A 20,378-nucleotide genomic window follows, 5' to 3' on the forward strand; every position below is an offset into this window, starting at 1 on the left:
CGGGCATTAAAAGCGTCTTGTTATACCACTCTGACATCCACATCTCTTGTAAGGGGCTTTAAAAGAGTCTTGTTATACCACTCTGACCTCCACGTCTCTTCTGACGGGCATTAAAAGTGTCTTGTTATACCACTCTGACCTCCACATCTCTTGTAAGGGGCATTAAAAGCATCTTGTTATACCACTTTAACCTCCATGTCTCCTGTAATGGGCATTAAAAACATCTTGTTATACGACTCTGACCTCCACGTCTCTTGTAAAGGGCATTCAAAGCGTCTTGTTATACCACTCTAACCTCCACGTCTCTTCTGACGGGCATTCAAAGCATCTTGTTATACCTCTCTGACCTCCACATCTCTTGTAAGGGGCATTAAAAGCATCTAGTTATACCACTCTGACCTCCACGTCTCTTGAGAGGGGCATTTAAAGCGTTTTGTTATACCACTCTGAGCTCCACGTCTCTTCTGACGGGCCTTAAAAGCATCTTGTTATACCACTCTGACCTCCACATCTCTTGTAAAGGGCATTAAAAGCATCTTTTTATACCATTCTGACCTACACATCTCTTCTGACGGGCATTAAAAGCGTCTTGTTATACCACTCTGACCTCCACATCTCTTGTAAGGGGCATTAAAAGCGTCTTGTTATACCACTCTGACCTCCACGTCTCTTCTGACGGGCATTAAAAGCGGCTTGTTATACCTCTCTGACCTCCACATCTCTTGTAAGGGGCATTAAAAGCGTCTTGTTATACCACTCTGACCTCCACGTCTCTTGTAAGCGGCATGAAATCGTCTTGTTATACCACTCTGACCTCCACGTCTCTTGTAAGGGGCATTAAAAGTGTCTTCTTATACCACTCTGACCTCCACGTCTCTTGTAAGGGGCATTAAAAGCATCTTGTTATACCACTCTGACCTCCACTTCTTTTCTGACGGGGCATTAAAAGCGTCTTGTTATACCACTCTGACCTCCACATCTCTTGTAAGGGGCATTAAAAGCATCTTGTTATACCACTCTGAGCTCCACGTCTCTTGTAAGGGGCAATAAAAGCGTCTTGTTATACCACTCTGACCTCCACATGTCTTGTAAGGGGCATTAAAAGCATCTTGTTATACCACTCTGACCTCCACGTCTCTTGTAAGGGGCATTAAAAGCATCTTGTTATACCAATCTGACCCCCACGTCTCTTCTGATGGGCATTAAAAGCGTCTTGTTATACCACTCTGACCTCCACGTCTCTTGTAAGGGACATTAAAAGCGTCTTGTTATACCACTCTCACCTCCACTTCTCTGCTGACGGGCATTAAAAGCGTCTTGTTATACCACTCTGACCTCCACGTCTCTTGTAAAGGGCAATAAAAGCGTCTTGTTATACCAATCTGACCTCCACGTCTCTTGTAAGGGGCATTAAAAGCATCTTGTTATACCACTCTGACCTCCACTTCTCTTGTAAGGGGCATTAAAAGCATCTTGTTATACCACTCTGACCTCCACGTCTCTAGTAAGGGGCATTCAAAGCATCTTGTTATAACACTCTGAGATCCACGTCTCTTGTAAGGGGCATTAAAAGCGTCTTGTTATACTACTCTGACCTCCACGTCTCTTGTAAGCGGCATGAAATCGTCTTGTTATACCACTCTGACCTCCACGTCTCTTCTGACGGGCATTAAAAGCGTCTTGTTATACCAGTCTGACCTCCACGTCTCTTGTAAGGGACATTAAAAGAGTCTTGTTATACCACTCTGACCTCCATGTCTCTTCTGACGGGCATTAAAAGCATCTTGTTATACCACTCTGATCTCCACATCTCTTGTAAGGGGCATTAAAAGCACCTTGTTATACCACTCTGACCTCCACGTCTCTTGTAAGGGGCATTAAAAGCATCTTGTTTGACCACTCTGACCTCCACGTCTCTTCTGACGGGCATTAAAAGCGTCTTGTTATACCACTCTGACCTCCACATCTCTTGTAAGGGGCATTAAATGCGTCTTGTTATACTGCTCTGACCTCCACGTCTCTTCTGACGGGCATTAAAAGCATCTTGTTATGCCACTCTGACCTCCACATCTCTTGTAAGGGGCTTTAAAAGAGTCTTGTTATAACACTCTGACCTCCACGTCTCTTCTGACGGGCATTAAAAGTGTCTTGTTATACCACTCTGACCTCCACATCTCTTGTAAGGGGCATTAAAAGCATCTTGTTATACCACTTTAACCTCCACGTCTCTTGTAAGGGGCATTAAAAGCATCTGGTTATACCACTCTGACCTCCACGTCTCTTGTAAAGGGCATTCAAAGCGTCTTGTTATTCCACTCTGACTTCCACGTCTCTTCTGACGGGCATTAAAAGCGTCTTGTTATACCACTCTGACCTCCACATCTCTTGTAAGGGGCATTAAAAGCGTCTTGTTATACCACTCTGACCTCCACGTCTCTTCTGACGGGCATTCAAAGCATCTTGCTATACAACTCTGACCTCCACATTTCTTGTAAGGGGTATAAAAAGCATCTAGTTATACCACTCTGACCTCCACGTCACTTGTGAGGGGCATTAAAAGCGTCTTGTTATACCACTCTCACCTCCACGTCTCTTCTGACGGGCCTTAAAAGCGTCTTGTTATAGCACTCTGACCTCCACATCTCTTGTAAAGGGCATTAAAAGCGTCTTGTTATACCATTCTGACCTACACGTCTCTTCTGACTGGCATTAAAAGCGTCTTGTTATACCACTCTGACCTCCACATCTCTTGTAAGGGGCATTAAAAGCATCTTGTTATACCACTCTGACCTCCACGTCTCTTCTGATGGGCATTAAAAGCGGCTTGTTATACCACTCTTACCTCCACATCTCTTGTAAGGGGCATTAAAAGCGTCTTGTTATACCACTCTGACCTCCACGTCTCTTGTAAGGGGCATGAAATCGTCTTGTTATACCACTCTGACCTCCACGTCTCTTGTAATGGGCATTAAAAGTGTCTTGTTATACCACTCTGACCTCCACGTCTCTTGAGAGGGGCATTTAAAGCGTTTTGTTATACCACTCTGAGCTCCACGTCTCTTCTGACGGGCCTTAAAAGCATCTTGTTATACCACTCTGACCTCCACATCTCTTGTAAAGGGCATTAAAAGCATCTTGTTATACCATTCTGACCTACACATCTCTTCTGACGGGCATTAAAAGCGTCTTGTTATATCACTCTGACCTCCACATCTCTTGTAAGGGGCATTAAAAGCGTCTTGTTATACCACTCTGACCTCCACGTCTCTTCTGACGGGCATTAAAAGCGGCTTGTTATACCACTCTGACCTCCACATCTCTTGTAAGGGGCATTAAAAGCGTCTTGTTATACCACTCTGACCTCCACGTCTCTTGTAAGCGGCATGAAATCGTCTTGTTATACCACTCTGACCTCCACGTCTCTTGTAAGGGGCATTAAAAGTGTCTTCTTACACCACTCTGACCTCCACGTCTCTTGTAAGGGGCATTAAAAGCATCTTGTTATACCACTCTGACCTCCACTTCTTTTCTGACGGGGCATTAAAAGCGTCTTGTTATACCACTCTGACCTCCACATCTCTTGTAAGGGGCATTAAAAGCGTCTCGTTATATCACTCTGACCTCCACGTCTCTTGTAAGGGGCATTAAAAGCGACTTGTTATACCACTCTGACCTCCATGTCTCTTGTAAGGGTCATTAAAAGCGTCTTGTTATACCACTCTGACCTCCACGTCTCTTGTAAGGGGCATTAAAAGCATCTTGTTATACCACTCTGAGCTCCACGTCTCTTGTAAGGGGCAATAAAAGCGTCTTGTTATACCACTCTGACCTCCACATGTCTTGTAAGGGGCATTAAAAGCATCTTGTTATACCACTCTGACCTCCACGTCTCTTGTAAGGGGCATTAAAAGCATCTTGTTATACCAATCTGACCCCCACGTCTCTTCTGATGGGCATTAAAAGCGTCTTGTTATACCACTCTGACCTCCACGTCTCTTGTAAGGGACATTAAAAGCGTCTTGTTATACCACTCTCACCTCCACTTCTCTGCTGACGGGCATTAAAAGCGTCTTGTTATACCACTCTGACCTCCACGTCTCTTGTAACGGGCAATAAAAGCGTCTTGTTATACCACTCTGACCTCCACGTCTCTTGTAAGGGGCATTAAAAGCATCTTGTTATACCACTCTGACCTCCACTTCTCTTGTAAGGGGCATTAAAAGCATCTTGTTATACCACTCTGACCTCCACGTCTCTTGTAAGCGGCATGAAATCGTCTTGTTATACCACTCTGACCTCCACGTCTCTTCTGACGGGCATTAAAAGCATCTTGTTATACCACTCTGATGTCCACATCTCTTGTAAGGGGCATTAAAAGCACCTTGTTATACCACTCTGACCTCAACGTCTCTTGTAAGGGGCATTAAAAGCATCTTGTTTGACCACTCTGACCTCCACGTCTCTTCTGACGGGCATTAAAAGCGTCTTGTTATACCACTCTGACCTCCACATCTCTTGTAAGGGGCATTAAATGCGTCTTGTTATACTGCTCTGACCTCCACGTCTCTTCTGACGGGCATTAAAAGCATCTTGTTATACCACTCTGACCTCCACATCTCTTGTAAGGGGCTTTAAAAGAGTCTTGTTATAACACTCTGACCTCCACGTCTCTTCTGACGGGCATTAAAAGTGTCTTGTTATACCACTCTGACCTCCACATCTCTTGTAAGGGGCATTAAAAGCATCTTGTTATACCACTTTAACCTCCACGTCTCTTGTAAGGGGCATTAAAAGCATCTGGTTATACCACTCTGACCTCCACGTCTCTTGTAAAGGGCATTCAAAGCGTCTTGTTATTCCACTCTGACTTCCACGTCTCTTCTGACGGGCATTAAAAGCGTCTTGTTATACCACTCTGACCTCCACATCTCTTGTAAGGGGCATTAAAAGCGTCTTGTTATACGACTCTGACCTCCACGTCTCTTCTGACGGGCATTCAAAGCATCTTGTTATACCACTCTGACCTCCACATTTCTTGTAAGGGGTATTAAAAGCATCTAGTTATACCACTCTGACCTCCACGTCACTTGTGAGGGGCATTAAAAGCGTCTTGTTATACCACTCTCACCTCCACGTCTCTTCTGACGGGCCTTAAAAGCTTCTTGTTATACCACTCTGACCTCCTCTTCTCTTGCAAGGGGCATTAAAAGCATCTTGTTATACCACTCTGAGCTCCACTTCTCTTGCAAGGGGCATTAAAAGCGTCTTGTTATACCACTCTGACCTCCACATGTCTTGTAAGGGGCATTAAAAGCATCTTGTTATACCACTCTGACCTCCACGTCTCTTGTATGGGGCATTAAAAGCGTCTTGTTATACCACTCTGACCTCCACATCTCTTGTAAGGGGCATTAAAAGCGTCTTGTTATACCACTCTGACCTCCACGTCTCTTGTAAGCGGCATGAAATCGTCTTGTTATACCACTCTGACCTCCACGTCTCTTGTAAGGGGCATTAAAAGTGTCTTCTTATACCACTCTGACCTCCACGTCTCTTGTAAGGGGCATTAAAAGCATCTTGTTATACCACTCTGACCTCCACTTCTTTTCTGACGGGGCATTAAAAGCGTCTTGTTATACCACTCTGACCTCCACATCTCTTGTAAGGGGCATTAAAAGCGTCTCGTTATATCACTCTGACCTCCACGTCTCTTGTAAGGGGCATTAAAAGCGACTTGTTATACCACTCTGACCTCCATGTCTCTTGTAAGGGGCATTAAAAGCGTCTTGTTATACCACTCTGACCTCCACGTCTCTTGTAAGGGGCATTAAAAGCATCTTGTTATACCACTCTGACCTCCACGTCTCTTGTAAGGGGCATTAAAAGCATCTTGTTATACCAATCTGACCCCCACGTCTCTTCTGATGGGCATTAAAAGCGTCTTGTTATACCACTCTGACCTCCACGTCTCTTGTAAGGGACATTAAAAGCGTCTTGTTATACCACTCTCACCTCCACTTCTCTGCTGACAGGCATTAAAAGCATCTTGTTATACCACTCTGACCTCCACGTCTCTTGTAACGGGCAATAAAAGCGTCTTGTTATACCACTCTGACCTCCACGTCTCTTGTAAGGGGCATTAAAAGCATCTTGTTATACCACTCTGACCTCCACTTCTCTTGTAAGGGGCATTAAAAGCAACTTGTTATACCACTCTGACCTCCACGTCTCTAGTAAGGGGCATTCAAAGCATCTTGTTATAACACTCTGAGATCCACGTCTCTTGTAAGGGGCATTAAAAGCGTCTTGTTATACTAGTCTGACCTCCACGTCTCTTGTAAGCGGCATGAAATCGTCTTGTTATACCACTCTGACCTCCATGTCTCTTCTGACGGGCATTAAAAGCGTCTTGTTATACCAGTCTGACCTCCACGTCTCTTGTAAGGGACATTAAAAGAGTCTTGTTATACCACTCTGACCTCCACGTCTCTTCTGACGGGCATTAAAAGCATCTTGTTATACCACTCTGATCTCCACATCTCTTGTAAGGGGCATTAAAAGCACCTTGTTATACCACTCTGACCTCCACGTCTCTTGTAAGGGGCATTAAAAGCATCTTGTTTGACCACTCTGACCTCCACGTCTCTTCTGACGGGCATTAAAAGCGTCTTGTTATACCACTCTGACCTCCACATCTCTTGTAAGGGGCATTAAATGCGTCTTGTTATACTGCTCTGACCTCCACGTCTCTTCTGACGGGCATTAAAAGCATCTTGTTATACCACTCTGACCTCCACATCTCTTGTAAGGGGCTTTAAAAGAGTCTTGTTATAACTCTCTGACCTCCACGTCTCTTCTGACGGGCATTAAAAGTGTCTTGTTATACCACTCTGACCTCCACATCTCTTGTAAGGGGCATTAAAAGCATCTTGTTATACCACTTTAACCTCCACGTCTCTTGTAAGGGGCATTAAAAGCATCTGGTTATACCACTCTGACCTCCACGTCTCTTGTAAAGGGCATTCAAAGCGTCTTGTTATTCCACTCTGACTTCCACGTCTCTTCTGACGGGCATTAAAAGCGTCTTGTTATACCACTCTGACCTCCACATCTCTTGTAAGGGGCATTAAAAGCGTCTTGTTATACCACTCTGACCTCCACGTCTCTTCTGACGGGCATTCAAAGCATCTTGTTATACCACTCTGACCTCCACATTTCTTGTAAGGGGTATTAAAAGCATCTAGTTATACCACTCTGACCTCCACGTCACTTGTGAGGGGCATTAAAAGCGTCTTGTTATACCACTCTCACCTCCACGTCTCTTCTGACGGGCCTTAAAAGCGTCTTGTTATAGCACTCTGACCTCCACATCTCTTGTAAAGGGCATTAAAAGCGTCTTGATATACCATTCTGACCTACACGTCTCTTCTGACTGGCATTAAAAGCGTCTTGTTATACCACTCTGACCTCCACATCTCTTGTAAGGGGCATTAAAAGCATCTTGTTATACCACTCTGACCTCCACGTCTCTTCTGACGGGCATTAAAAGCGGCTTGTTATACCACTCTTACCTCCACGTCTCTTGTAAGGGGCATTAAAAGCGTCTTGTTATACCACTCTGACCTCCACGTCTCTTGTAATGGGCATTAAAACTGTCTTGTTATACCACTCTGACCTCCACGTCTCTTGTAAGGGGCATTAAAAGCATCTTGTTATGCCACTCTGACCTCCACTTCTCTTCTGACGGGGCATTAAAAGCGTCTTGTTATACCACTCTGACCTCTATATTTCTTGTAAGGGGCATTAAAAGCGTCTCATTATACCACTCTGACCTCCACTTCTCTTGTAAGGGGCATTAAAAGCGACTTGTTATACCACTCTGATCTCCACGTCTCTTGTAAGGGGCATTAAAAGCTTCTTGTTATACCACTCTGACCTCCTCTTCTCTTGTAAGGGGCATTAAAAGCATCTTGTTATACCACTCTGAGCTCCACTTCTCTTGCAAGGGGCATTAAAAGCGTCTTGTTATACCACTCTGACCTCCACATGTCTTGTAAGGGGCATTAAAAGCATCTTGTTATACCACTCTGACCTCCACGTCTCTTGTATGGGGCATTAAAAGCGTCTTGTTATACCACTCTGACCTCCACATCTCTTGTAAGGGGCATTAAAAGCGTCTTGTTATACCACTCTGACCTCCACGTCTCTTGTAAGCGGCATGAAATCGTCTTGTTATACCACTCTGACCTCCACGTCTCTTGTAAGGGGCATTAAAAGTGTCTTCTTATACCACTCTGACCTCCACTTCTCTTGTAAGGGGCATTAAAAGCTTCTCGTTATACCACTCTGACTTCCACGTCTCTTGTAAGGGGCATTAAAAGCGACTTGATATACCACTCTGACCTCCACGTCTCTTGTAAGGGGCATTAAAAGCGTCTTGTTATACCACTCTGACCTCCACTTCTCTTGTAAGGGGCATTAGTAGCATCTTGTTATACCACTCTGAGCTCCACGTCTCTTGTAAGGGGCATTAAAAGCGTATTGTTATACCACTCTGACCTCCACATGTCTTGTAAGGGGCATTAAAAGCATCTTGTTATACCACTCTGACCTCCACGTCTCTTGTAAGGGGCATTAAAAGCATCTGGTTATACCACTCTGACCTCCACGTCTCTTCTGACGGGCATTAAAAGCGTCTTGTTATACCACTCTGACCTCCACGTCTCTTGTAAAGGACATTAAAAGAGTCTTGTTATACCACTCTGACCTCCACGTCTCTTCTGACGGGCAATAAAAGCCTCTTGTTATACCACTCTGACCTCCACGTCTCTTGTAACGGGCAATAAAAGCATCTTGTTATACCACTCTGACCTCCACCTCTCTTGTAAGGGGCATTAAAAGCGTCTTGTTATACTAATCTGACCTCCACGTCTCTTGTAAGGGGCATTAAAAGCGTCTTCTTATACCACTCTGACCTCCACGTCTCTTGTAAGGGACATTAAAAGAGTCTTGTCATACCACTCTGACCTCCACGTCTCTTCTGACGGGCATTAAAAGCGTCTTGTTATACCACTCTGACCTCCACATCTCTTGTAAGGGGCATTAAAAGCACCTTGTTATACCACTCTGACCTCCACGTCTCTTGTAAGGGGCATTAAAAGCATCTTGTTTTACGACTCTGACCTCCACATCTCTTCTGAAGGGCATTAAAAGCGTCTTGTTATACCACTCTGACCTCCACATCTCTTGTAAGGGGCATTAAAAGCGTCTTGTTATACCACTCTGACCTCCACGTCTCTTCCGACGGGCATTAAAAGCGTCTTGTTATACCACTCTGACCTCCACGTCTCTTGTAAGGGGCTTTAAAAGAGTCTTGTTATACCACTCTGACCTCCACGTCTCTTCTGACGGGCATTAAAAGTGTCTTGTTATACCACTCTGACCTCCACATCTCTTGTAAGGGGCTTTAAAAGCATCTTGTTATACCACTTTAACCTCCACGTCTCCTGTAAGGGGCATTAAAAACATGTTGTTATATGACTCTGACCTCCACATCTCTTGTAAGGGGCATTAAAAGCATCTAGTTATACCACTCTGACCTCCATGTCTCTTGTGAGGGGCATTTAAAGCGTCTTGTTATACCACTCTGACCTCCACGTCTCTTCTGACTGGTATTAAAAGCGTCTTGTTATACCACTCTGACCTCCACATCTCTTGTAAAAGGCATTAAAAGCGTCTTGTTATATCACTCTGACCTCCACGTCTCTTGTAAGGGGCATGAAATCGTCTTGTTATACCACTCTGACCTCCACGTCTCTTGTAAGGGGCATTAAAAGTGTCTTGTTATACCACTCTGACCTCCACTTCTCTTCTGATGGGGCATTAAAAGCGTCTTGTTATACCTCTCTGACCTCAACATCTCTTGTAAGGGGCATTAAAAGCGACTTAATATACCACTCTGACGTCCACGTCTCTTGTAAGGGGCATTAAAAGCGACTTAATATACCACTCTGACCTCCACGTCTCTTGTAAGGGCCATTAAAAGCGTCTTGTTATACCACTCTGACCTCCACTTCTCTTGTAAGGGGCATTAGTAGCATCTTGTTATACCACTCTGAGCTCCACGTCTCTTGTAAGGGGCATTAAAAGCGTCTTGTTATACCACTCTGACCTCCACATGTCTTGTAAGGGGCATTAAAAGCATCTTGTTATACCACTCTGACCTCCACGTCTCTTGTAAGGGGCATTAAAAGCATCTGGTTATACCACTCTGACCTCCACGTCTCTTCTGACGGGCATTAAAAGCGTCTTGTTATACCACTCTGACCTCCACGTCTCTTATAAGGGACATTAAAAGAGTCTTGTTATATCACTCTGACCTCCACGTCTCTTCTGACGGGCATTAAAAGCATCTTGTTATACCACTCTGACCTCCACGTCTCTTGTAACGGGCAATAAAAGCGTCTTGTTATACCACTCTGACCTCCACCTCTCTTGAAAGGGGCATTAAAAGCGTCTTGTTATACCAATCTGACCTCCACGTCTCTTGTAAGGGGCATTAAAAGCGTCTTGTTGTACCACTCTGACCTCCACGTCTCTTGTAAGGGACATTAAAAGAGTCTTGTCATACCACTCTGACCTCCACGTCTCTTCTGACGGGTATTAAAAGCGTCTTGTTATACCACTCTGACCTCCACATCTCTTGTAAGGGGCATTAAAAGCACCTTGTTATACCACTCTGACCTCCACGTCTCTTGTAAGGGGCATTAAAAGCATCTTGTTTTACCACTCTGACCTCCACATGTCTTCTGACGGCCATTAAAAGCGTCTTGTTATACCACTCTGACCTCCACATCTCTTGTAAGGGGCATTTAAAGCGTCTTGTTATACCACTCTGACCTCCACGTCTCTTCTGATGGGCATTAAAAGCGTCTTGTTATACCACTCTGACCTCCACATCTCTAGTAAGGGGCATTCAAAGCATCTTGTTATAACACTCTGAGATCCACGTCTCTTGTAAGGGGCATTAAAAGCGTCTTGTTATACTACTCTGACCTCCACGTCTCTTGTAAGCGGTATGAAATCGTCTTGTTATACCACTCTGACCTCCACGTCTCTTCTGACGGGCATTAAAAGCGTCTTGTTATACCAGTCTGACCTCCACGTCTCTTGTAAGGGACATTAAAAGAGTCTTGTTATACCACTCTGACCTCCACGTCTCTTCTGACGGGCATTAAAAGCATCTTGGTTTACCACTCTGATCTCCACATCTCTTGTAAGGGGCATTAAAAGCACCTTGTTATACCACTCTGACCTCCACGTCTCTTGTAACGGGCATTAAAAGCATCTTGTTTGACCACTCTGACCTCCACGTCTCTTCTGACGGGCATTAAAAGCGTCTTGTTATACCACTCTGACCTCCACATCTCTTGTAAGGGGCATTAAATGCGTCTTGTTATACTGCTCTGACCTCCACGTCTCTTCTGACGGGCATTAAAAGCATCTTGTTATACCACTCTGACCTCCACATCTCTTGTAAGGGGCTTTAAAAGAGTCTTGTTATAACTCTCTCTGACCTCCACGTCTCTTCTGACGGGCATTAAAAGTGTCTTGTTATACCACTCTGACCTCCACATCTCTTGTAAGGGGCATTAAAAGCATCTTGTTATACCACTTTAACCTCCACGTTTCTTGTAAGGGGCATTAAAAGCATCTGGTTATACCACTCTGACCTCCACGTCTCTTGTAAAGGGCATTCAAAGCGTCTTGTTATTCCACTCTGACTTCCACGTCTCTTCTGACGGGCATTAAAAGCGTCTTGTTATACCACTCTGACCTCCACATCTCTTGTAAGGGGCATTAAAAGCGTCTTGTTATACCACTCTGACCTCCACGTCTCTTCTGACGGGCATTCAAAGCATCTTGTTATACCACTCTGACCTCCACATTTCTTGTAAGGGGTATTAAAAGCATCTAGTTATACCACTCTGACCTCCACGTCACTTGTGAGGGGCATTAAAAGCGTCTTGTTATACCACTCTCACCTCCACGTCTCTTCTGACGGGCCTTAAAAGCGTCTTGTTATAGCACTCTGACCTCCACATCTCTTGTAAAGGGCATTTAAAGCGTCTTGTTATACCATTCTGACCTACACGTCTCTTCTGACTGGCATTAAAAGCGTCTTGTTATACCACTCTGACCTCCACATCTCTTGTAAGGGGCATTAAAAGCATCTTGTTATACCACTCTGACCTCCACGTCTCTTCTGACGGGCATTAAAAGCGGCTTGTTATACCACTCTTACCTCCACGTCTCTTGTAAGGGGCATTAAAAGCGTCTTGTTATACCACTCTGACCTCCACGTCTCTTGTAATGGGCATTAAAACTGTCTTGTTATACCACTCTGACCTCCACGTCTCTTGTAAGGGGCATTAAAAGCATCTTGTTATGCCACTCTGACCTCCACTTCTCTTCTGACGGGGCATTAAAAGCGTCTTGTTATACCACTCTGACCTCTATATTTCTTGTAAGGGGCATTAAAAGCGTCTCGTTATACCACTCTGACTTCCACATCTCTTGTAAGGGGCATTAAAAGCGACTTGTTATACCACTCTGATCTCCACGTCTCTTGTAAGGGGCATTAAAAGCTTCTTGTTATACCACTCTGACCTCCTCTTCTCTTGTAAGGGGCATTAAAAGCATCTTGTTATACCACTCTGAGCTCCACTTCTCTTGCAAGGGGCATTAAAAGCGTCTTGTTATACCACTCTGACCTCCACGTCTCTTGTATGGGGCATTAAAAGCGTCTTGTTATACCACTCTGACCTCCACATCTCTTGTAAGGGGCATTAAAAGCGTCTTGTTATACCACTCTGACCTCCACGTCTCTTGTAAGCGGCATGAAATCGTCTTGTTATACCACTCTGACCTCCACGTCTCTTGTAAGGGGCATTAAAAGTGTCTTCTTATACCACTCTGACCTCCACTTCTCTTGTAAGGGGCATTAAAAGCTTCTCGTTATACCACTCTGACTTCCACGTCTCTTGTAAGGGGCATTAAAAGCGACTTGATATACCACTCTGACCTCCACGTCTCTTGTAAGGGGCATTAAAAGCGTCTTGTTATACCACTCTGACCTCCACTTCTCTTGTAAGGGGCATTAGTAGCATCTTGTTATACCACTCTGAGCTCCACGTCTCTTGTAAGGGGCATTAAAAGCGTATTGTTATACCACTCTGACCTCCACATGTCTTGTAAGGGGCATTAAAAGCATCTTGTTATACCACTCTGACCTCCACGTCTCTTGTAAGGGGCATTAAAAGCATCTGGTTATACCACTCTGACCTCCACGTCTCTTCTGACGGGCATTAAAAGCGTCTTGTTATACCACTCTGACCTCCACGTCTCTTGTAAAGGACATTAAAAGAGTCTTGTTATACCACTCTGACCTCCACGTCTCTTCTGACGGGCAATAAAAGCCTCTTGTTATACCACTCTGACCTCCACGTCTCTTGTAACGGGCAATAAAAGCATCTTGTTATACCACTCTGACCTCCACCTCTCTTGTAAGGGGCATTAAAAGCGTCTTGTTATACTAATCTGACCTCCACGTCTCTTGTAAGGGGCATTAAAAGCGTCTTCTTATACCACTCTGACCTCCACGTCTCTTGTAAGGGACATTAAAAGAGTCTTGTCATACCACTCTGACCTCCACGTCTCTTCTGACGGGCATTAAAAACGTCTTGTTATACCACTCTGACCTCCACATCTCTTGTAAGGGGCATTAAAAGCACCTTGTTATACCACTCTGACCTCCACGTCTCTTGTAAGGGGCATTAAAAGCATCTTGTTTTACGACTCTGACCTCCACATCTCTTCTGAAGGGCATTAAAAGCGTCTTGTTATACCACTCTGACCTCCACATCTCTTGTAAGGGGCATTAAAAGCGTCTTGTTATACCACTCTGACCTCCACGTCTCTTCTGACGGGCATTAAAAGCGTCTTGTTATACCACTCTGACCTCCACGTCTCTTGTAAGGGGCTTTAAAAGAGTCTTGTTATACCACTCTGACCTCCACGTCTCTTCTGACGGGCATTAAAAGTGTCTTGTTATACCACTCTGACCTCCACATCTCTTGTAAGGGGCTTTAAAAGCATCTTGTTATACCACTTTAACCTCCACGTCTCCTGTAAGGGGCATTAAAAACATGTTGTTATATGACTCTGACCTCCACATCTCTTGTAAGGGGCATTAAAAGCATCTAGTTATACCACTCTGACCTCCATGTCTCTTGTGAGGGGCATTTAAAGCGTCTTGTTATACCACTCTGACCTCCACGTCTCTTCTGACTGGTATTAAAAGCGTCTTGTTATACCACTCTGACCTCCACATCTCTTGTAAAAGGCATTAAAAGCGTCTTGTTATACCACTCTGACCTCCACGTCTCTTGTAAGGGGCATGAAATCGTCTTGTTATACCACTCTGACCTCCACGTCTCTTGTAAGGGGCATTAAAAGTGTCTTGTTATACCACTCTGACCTCCACTTCTCTTCTGATGGGGCATTAAAAGCGTCTTGTTATACCTCTCTGACCTCAACATCTCTTGTAAGGGGCATTAAAAGCGACTTAATATACCACTCTGACGTCCACGTCTCTTGTAAGGGGCATTAAAAGCGACTTAATATACCACTCTGACCTCCACGTCTCTTGTAAGGGCCATTAAAAGCGTCTTGTTATACCACTCTGACCTCCACTTCTCTTGTAAGGGGCATTAGTAGCATCTTGTTATACCACTCTGAGCTCCACGTCTCTTGTAAGGGGCATTAAAAGCGTCTTGTTATACCACTCTGACCTCCACATGTCTTGTAAGGGGCATTAAAAGCATCTTGTTATACCACTCTGACCTCCACGTCTCTTGTAAGGGGCATTAAAAGCATCTGGTTATACCACTCTGACCTCCACGTCTCTTCTGACGGGCATTAAAAGCGTCTTGTTATACCACTCTGACCTCCACGTCTCTTATAAGGGACATTAAAAGAGTCTTGTTATACCACTCTGACCTCCACGTCTCTTCTGACGGGCATTAAAAGCATCTTGTTATACCACTCTGACCTCCACGTCTCTTGTAACGGGCAATAAAAGCGTCTTGTTATACCACTCTGACCTCCACCTCTCTTGAAAGGGGCATTAAAAGCGTCTTGTTATACCAATCTGACCTCCACGTCTCTTGTAAGGGGGATTAAAAGCGTCTTGTTGTACCACTCTGACCTCCACGTCTCTTGTAAGGGACATTAAAAGAGTCTTGTCATACCACTCTGACCTCCACGTCTCTTCTGACGGGTATTAAAAGCGTCTTGTTATACCACTCTGACCTCCACATCTCTTGTAAGGGGCATTAAAACACCTTGTTATACCACTCTGACCTCCACGTCTCTTGTAAGGGGCATTAAAAGCATCTTGTTTTACCACTCTGACCTCCACATGTCTTCTGACGGCCATTAAAAGCGTCTTGTTATACCACTCTGACCTCCACATCTCTTGTAAGGGGCATTTAAAGCGTCTTGTTATACCACTCTGACCTCCACGTCTCTTCTGATGGGCATTAAAAGCGTCTTGTTATACCACTCTGACCTCCACGTCTCTAGTAAGGGGCATTCAAAGCATCTTGTTATAACACTCTGAGATCCACGTCTCTTGTAAGGGGCATTAAAAGCGTCTTGTTATACTACTCTGACCTCCACGTCTCTTGTAAGCGGTATGAAATCGTCTTGTTATACCACTCTGACCTCCACGTCTCTTCTGACGGGCATTAAAAGCGTCTTGTTATACCAGTCTGACCTCCACGTCTCTTGTAAGGGACATTAAAAGAGTCTTGTTATACCACTCTGACCTCCACGTCTCTTCTGACGGGCATTAAAAGCATCTTGGTTTACCACTCTGATCTCCACATCTCTTGTAAGGGGCATTAAAAGCACCTTGTTATACCACTCTGACCTCCACGTCTCTTGTAACGGGCATTAAAAGCATCTTGTTTGACCACTCTGACCTCCACGTCTCTTCTGACGGGCATTAAAAGCGTCTTGTTATACCACTCTGACCTCCACATCTCTTGTAAGGGGCATTAAATGCGTCTTGTTATACTGCTCTGACCTCCACGTCTCTTCTGACGGGCATTAAAAGCATCTTGTTATACCACTCTGACCTCCACATCTCTTGTAAGGGGCTTTAAAAGAGTCTTGTTATAACTCTCTGACCTCCACGTCTCTTCTGACGGGCATTAAAAGTGTCTTGTTATACCACTCTGACCTCCACATCTCTTGTAAGGGGCATTAAAAGCATCTTGTTATACCACTTTAACCTCCACGTTTCTTGTAAGGGGCATTAAAAGCATCTGGTTATACCACTCTGACCTGCACGTCTCTTGTAAAGGGCATTCAAAGCGTCTTGTTATTCCACTCTGACTTCCACGTCTCTTCTGACGGGCATTAAAAGCGTCTTGTTATACCACTCTGACCTCCACATCTCTTGTAAGGGGCATTAAAAGCGTCTTGTTATACCACTCTGACCTCCACGTCTCTTCTGACGGGCATTCAAAGCATCTTGTTATACCACTCTGACCTCCACATTTCTTGTAAGGGGTATTAAAAGCATCTAGTTATACCACTCTGACCTCCACGTCACTTGTGAGGGGCATTAAAAGCGTCTTGTTATACCACTCTCACCTCCACGTCTCTTCTGACGGGCCTTAAAAGCGTCTTGTTATAGCACTCTGACCTCCACATCTCTTGTAAAGGGCATTAAAAGCGTCTTGTTATACCATTCTGACCTACACGTCTCTTCTGACTGGCATTAAAAGCGTCTTGTTATACCACTCTGACCTCCACATCTCTTGTAAGGGGCATTAAAAGCATCTTGTTATACCACTCTGACCTCCACGTCTCTTCTGACGGGCATTAAAAGTGGCTTGTTATACCACTCTTACCTCCACATCTCTTGTAAGGGGCATTAAAAGCGTCTTGTTATACCACTCTGACCTCCACGTCTCTTGTAAGGGGCATGAAATCGTCTTGTTATACCACTCTGACCTCCACGTCTCTTGTAATGGGCATTAAAAGTGTCTTGTTATACCACTCTGACCTCCACGTCTCTTGTAAGGGGCATTAAAAGCATCTTGTTATGCCACTCTGACCTCCACTTCTCTTCTGACGGGGCATTAAAAGCGTCTTGTTATACCACTCTGACCTCTATATTTCTTGTAAGGGGCATTAAAAGCGTCTCATTATACCACTCTGACCTCCACTTCTCTTGTAAGGGGCATTAAAAGCGACTTGTTATACAACTTTGATCTCCACGTCTCTTGTAAGGGGCATTAAAAGCTTCTTGTTATACCACTCTGACCTCTTCTCTTGTAAGGGGCATTAAAAGCATCTTGTTATACCACTCTGAGCTCCACTTCTCTTGCAAGGGGCATTAAAAGCGTCTTGTTATACCACTCTGAACTCCACATGTCTTGTAAGGGGCATTAAAAGCATCTTGTTATACCACTCTGTCCTCCACGTCTCTTGTATGGGGCATTAAAAGCGTCTTGTTATACCACTCTGACCTCCACATCTCTTGTAAGGGGCATTAAAAGCGTCTTGTTATACCACTCTGACCTCCACGTCTCTTGTAAGCGGCATGAAATCGTCTTGTTATACCACTCTGACCTCCACGTCTCTTGTAAGGGGCATTAAAAGTGTCTTCTTATACCACTCTGACCTCCACTTCTCTTGTAAGGGGCATTAAAAGCGTCTCGTTATACCACTCTGACTTCCACGTCTCTTGTAAGGGGCATTAAAAGCGACTTGATATACCACTCTGACCTCCACGTCTCTTGTAAGGGGCATTAAAAGCGTATTGTTATACCACTCTGACCTCCACATGTCTTGTAAGGGGCATTAAAAGCATCTTGTTATACCACTCTGACCTCCACGTCTCTTGTAAGGGGCATTAAAAGCATCTGGTTATACCACTCTGACCTCCACGTCTCTTCTGACGGGCATTAAAAGCGTCTTGTTATACCACTCTGACCTCCACGTCTCTTGTAAGGGACATTAAAAGAGTCTTGTTATACCACTCTGACCTCCACGTCTCTTCTGACGGGCAATAAAAGCCTCTTGTTATACCACTCTGACCTCCACGTCTCTTGTAACGGGCAATAAAAGCATCTTGTTATACCACTCTGACCTCCACCTATCTTGTAAGGGGCATTAAAAGCGTCTTGTTATACCAATCTGACCTCCACGTCTCTTGTAAGGGGCATTAAAAGCGTCTTGTTATACCACTCTGACCTCCACGTCTCTTGTAAGGGACATTAAAAGAGTCTTGTCATACCACTCTGACCTCCACGTCTCTTCTGACGGGAATTAAAAGCGTCTTGTTATACCACTCTGACCTCCACATCTCTTGTAAGGGGCATTAAAAGCACCTTGTTATACCACTCTGACCTCCACGTCTCTTGTAAGGGGCATTAAAAGCATCTTGTTTTACGACTCTGACCTCCACATCTCTTCTGATGGGCATTAAAAGCGTCTTGTTATACCACTCTGACCTCCACATCTCTTGTAAGGGGCATTAAAAGCGTCTTGTTATACCACTCTGACCTCCACGTCTCTTCTGACGGGCATTAAAAGCGTCTTGTTATACCACTCTGACCTCCACGTCTCTTGTAAGGGGCTTTAAAAGAGTCTTGTTATACCACTCTGACCTCCACGTCTCTTCTGACGGGCATTAAAAGTGTCTTGTTATACCACTCTGACCTCCACATCTCTTGTAAGGGGCTTTAAAAGCATCTTTTTATACCACTTTAACCTCCACGTCTCCTGTAAGGGGCATTAAAAACATGTTGTTATATGACTCTGACCTCCACATCTCTTGTAAGGGGCATTAAAAGCATCTAGTTATACCACTCTGACCTCCATGTATCTTGTGAGGGGCATTTAAAGCGTCTTGTTATACCACTCTGACCTCCACTTCTCTTCTGACGGGGCATTAAAAGCGCCTTGTTATACCTCTCTGACCTCAACATCTCTTGTAAGGGGCATTAAAAGCGACTTAATATACCACTCTGACGTCCACGTCTCTTGTAAGGGGCATTAAAAGCGACTTAATATACCACTCTGACCTCCACGTCTCTTGTAAGGGCCATTAAAAGCGTCTTGTTATACCACTCTGACCTCCACTTCTCTTGTAAGGGGCATTAGTAACATCTTGTTATACCACTCTGAGCTCCACGTCTCTTGTAAGGGGCATTAAAAGCGTCTTGTTATACCACTCTGACCTCCACATGTCTTGTAAGGGGCATTAAAAGCATCTTGTTATACCACTCTGACCTCCACGTCTCTTGTAAGGGGCATTAAAAGCATCTGGTTATACCACTCTGACCTCCACCTCTCTTCTGACGGGCATTAAAAGCGTCTTGTTATACCACTCTGACCTCCACGTCTCTTGTAAGGGACATTAAAAGAGTCTTGTTATACCACTCTGACCTCCACGTCTCTTCTGACGGGCATTAAAAGCATCTTGTTATACCACTCTGACCTCCACGTCTCTTGTAACGGGCAATAAAAGCGTCTTGTTATACCACTCTGACCTCCACCTCTCTTGAAAGGGGCATTAAAAGCGTCTTGTTATACCAATCTGACCTCCACGTCTCTTGTAAGGGGCATTAAAAGCGTCTTGTTATACCACTCTGACCTCCACGTCTCTTGTGAGGGACATTAAAAGAGTCTTGTCATACCACTCTGACCTCCACGTCTCTTCTGACGGGTATTAAAAGCGTCTTGTTATACCACTCTGACCTCCACATCTCTTGTAAGGGGAATTAAAAGCACCTTGTTATACCACTCTGACCTCCACATCTCTTGTAAGGGGCATTAAAAGCATCTTGTTTTACCACTCTGACCTCCACATGTCTTCTGACGGCCATTAAAAGCGTCTTGTTATACCACTCTGACCTCCACATCTCTTGTAAGGGGCATGAAAAGCGTCTTGTTATACCACTCTGACCTCCACGTCTCTTCTGACGGGCATTAAAAGCGTCTTGTTATACCACTCTGACCTCCACATCTCTTGTAAGGGGCTTTAAAAGAGTCTTGTTATACCACTCTGACCTCCACGTCTCTTCTGACGGGCATTAAAAGTGTCTTGTTATACCACTCTGACCTCCACATCTCTTGTAAGGGGCATTAAAAGCATCTTGTTATACCACTTTAACCTCCATGTCTCCTGTAATGGGCATTAAAAACATCTTGTTATACGACTCTGACCTCCACGTCTCTTGTAAAGGGCATTCAAAGCGTCTTATTATACCACTCTAACCTCCACGTCTCTTCTGACG

The sequence above is a fragment of the Phyllobates terribilis genome, unplaced genomic scaffold (assembly GCF_046119375.1).
Source record: "Phyllobates terribilis strain yellow unplaced genomic scaffold, ASM4611937v1 Scaffold_1__5_contigs__length_1240528914, whole genome shotgun sequence".
Lineage (NCBI taxonomy): Eukaryota > Metazoa > Chordata > Amphibia > Anura > Dendrobatidae > Phyllobates > Phyllobates terribilis.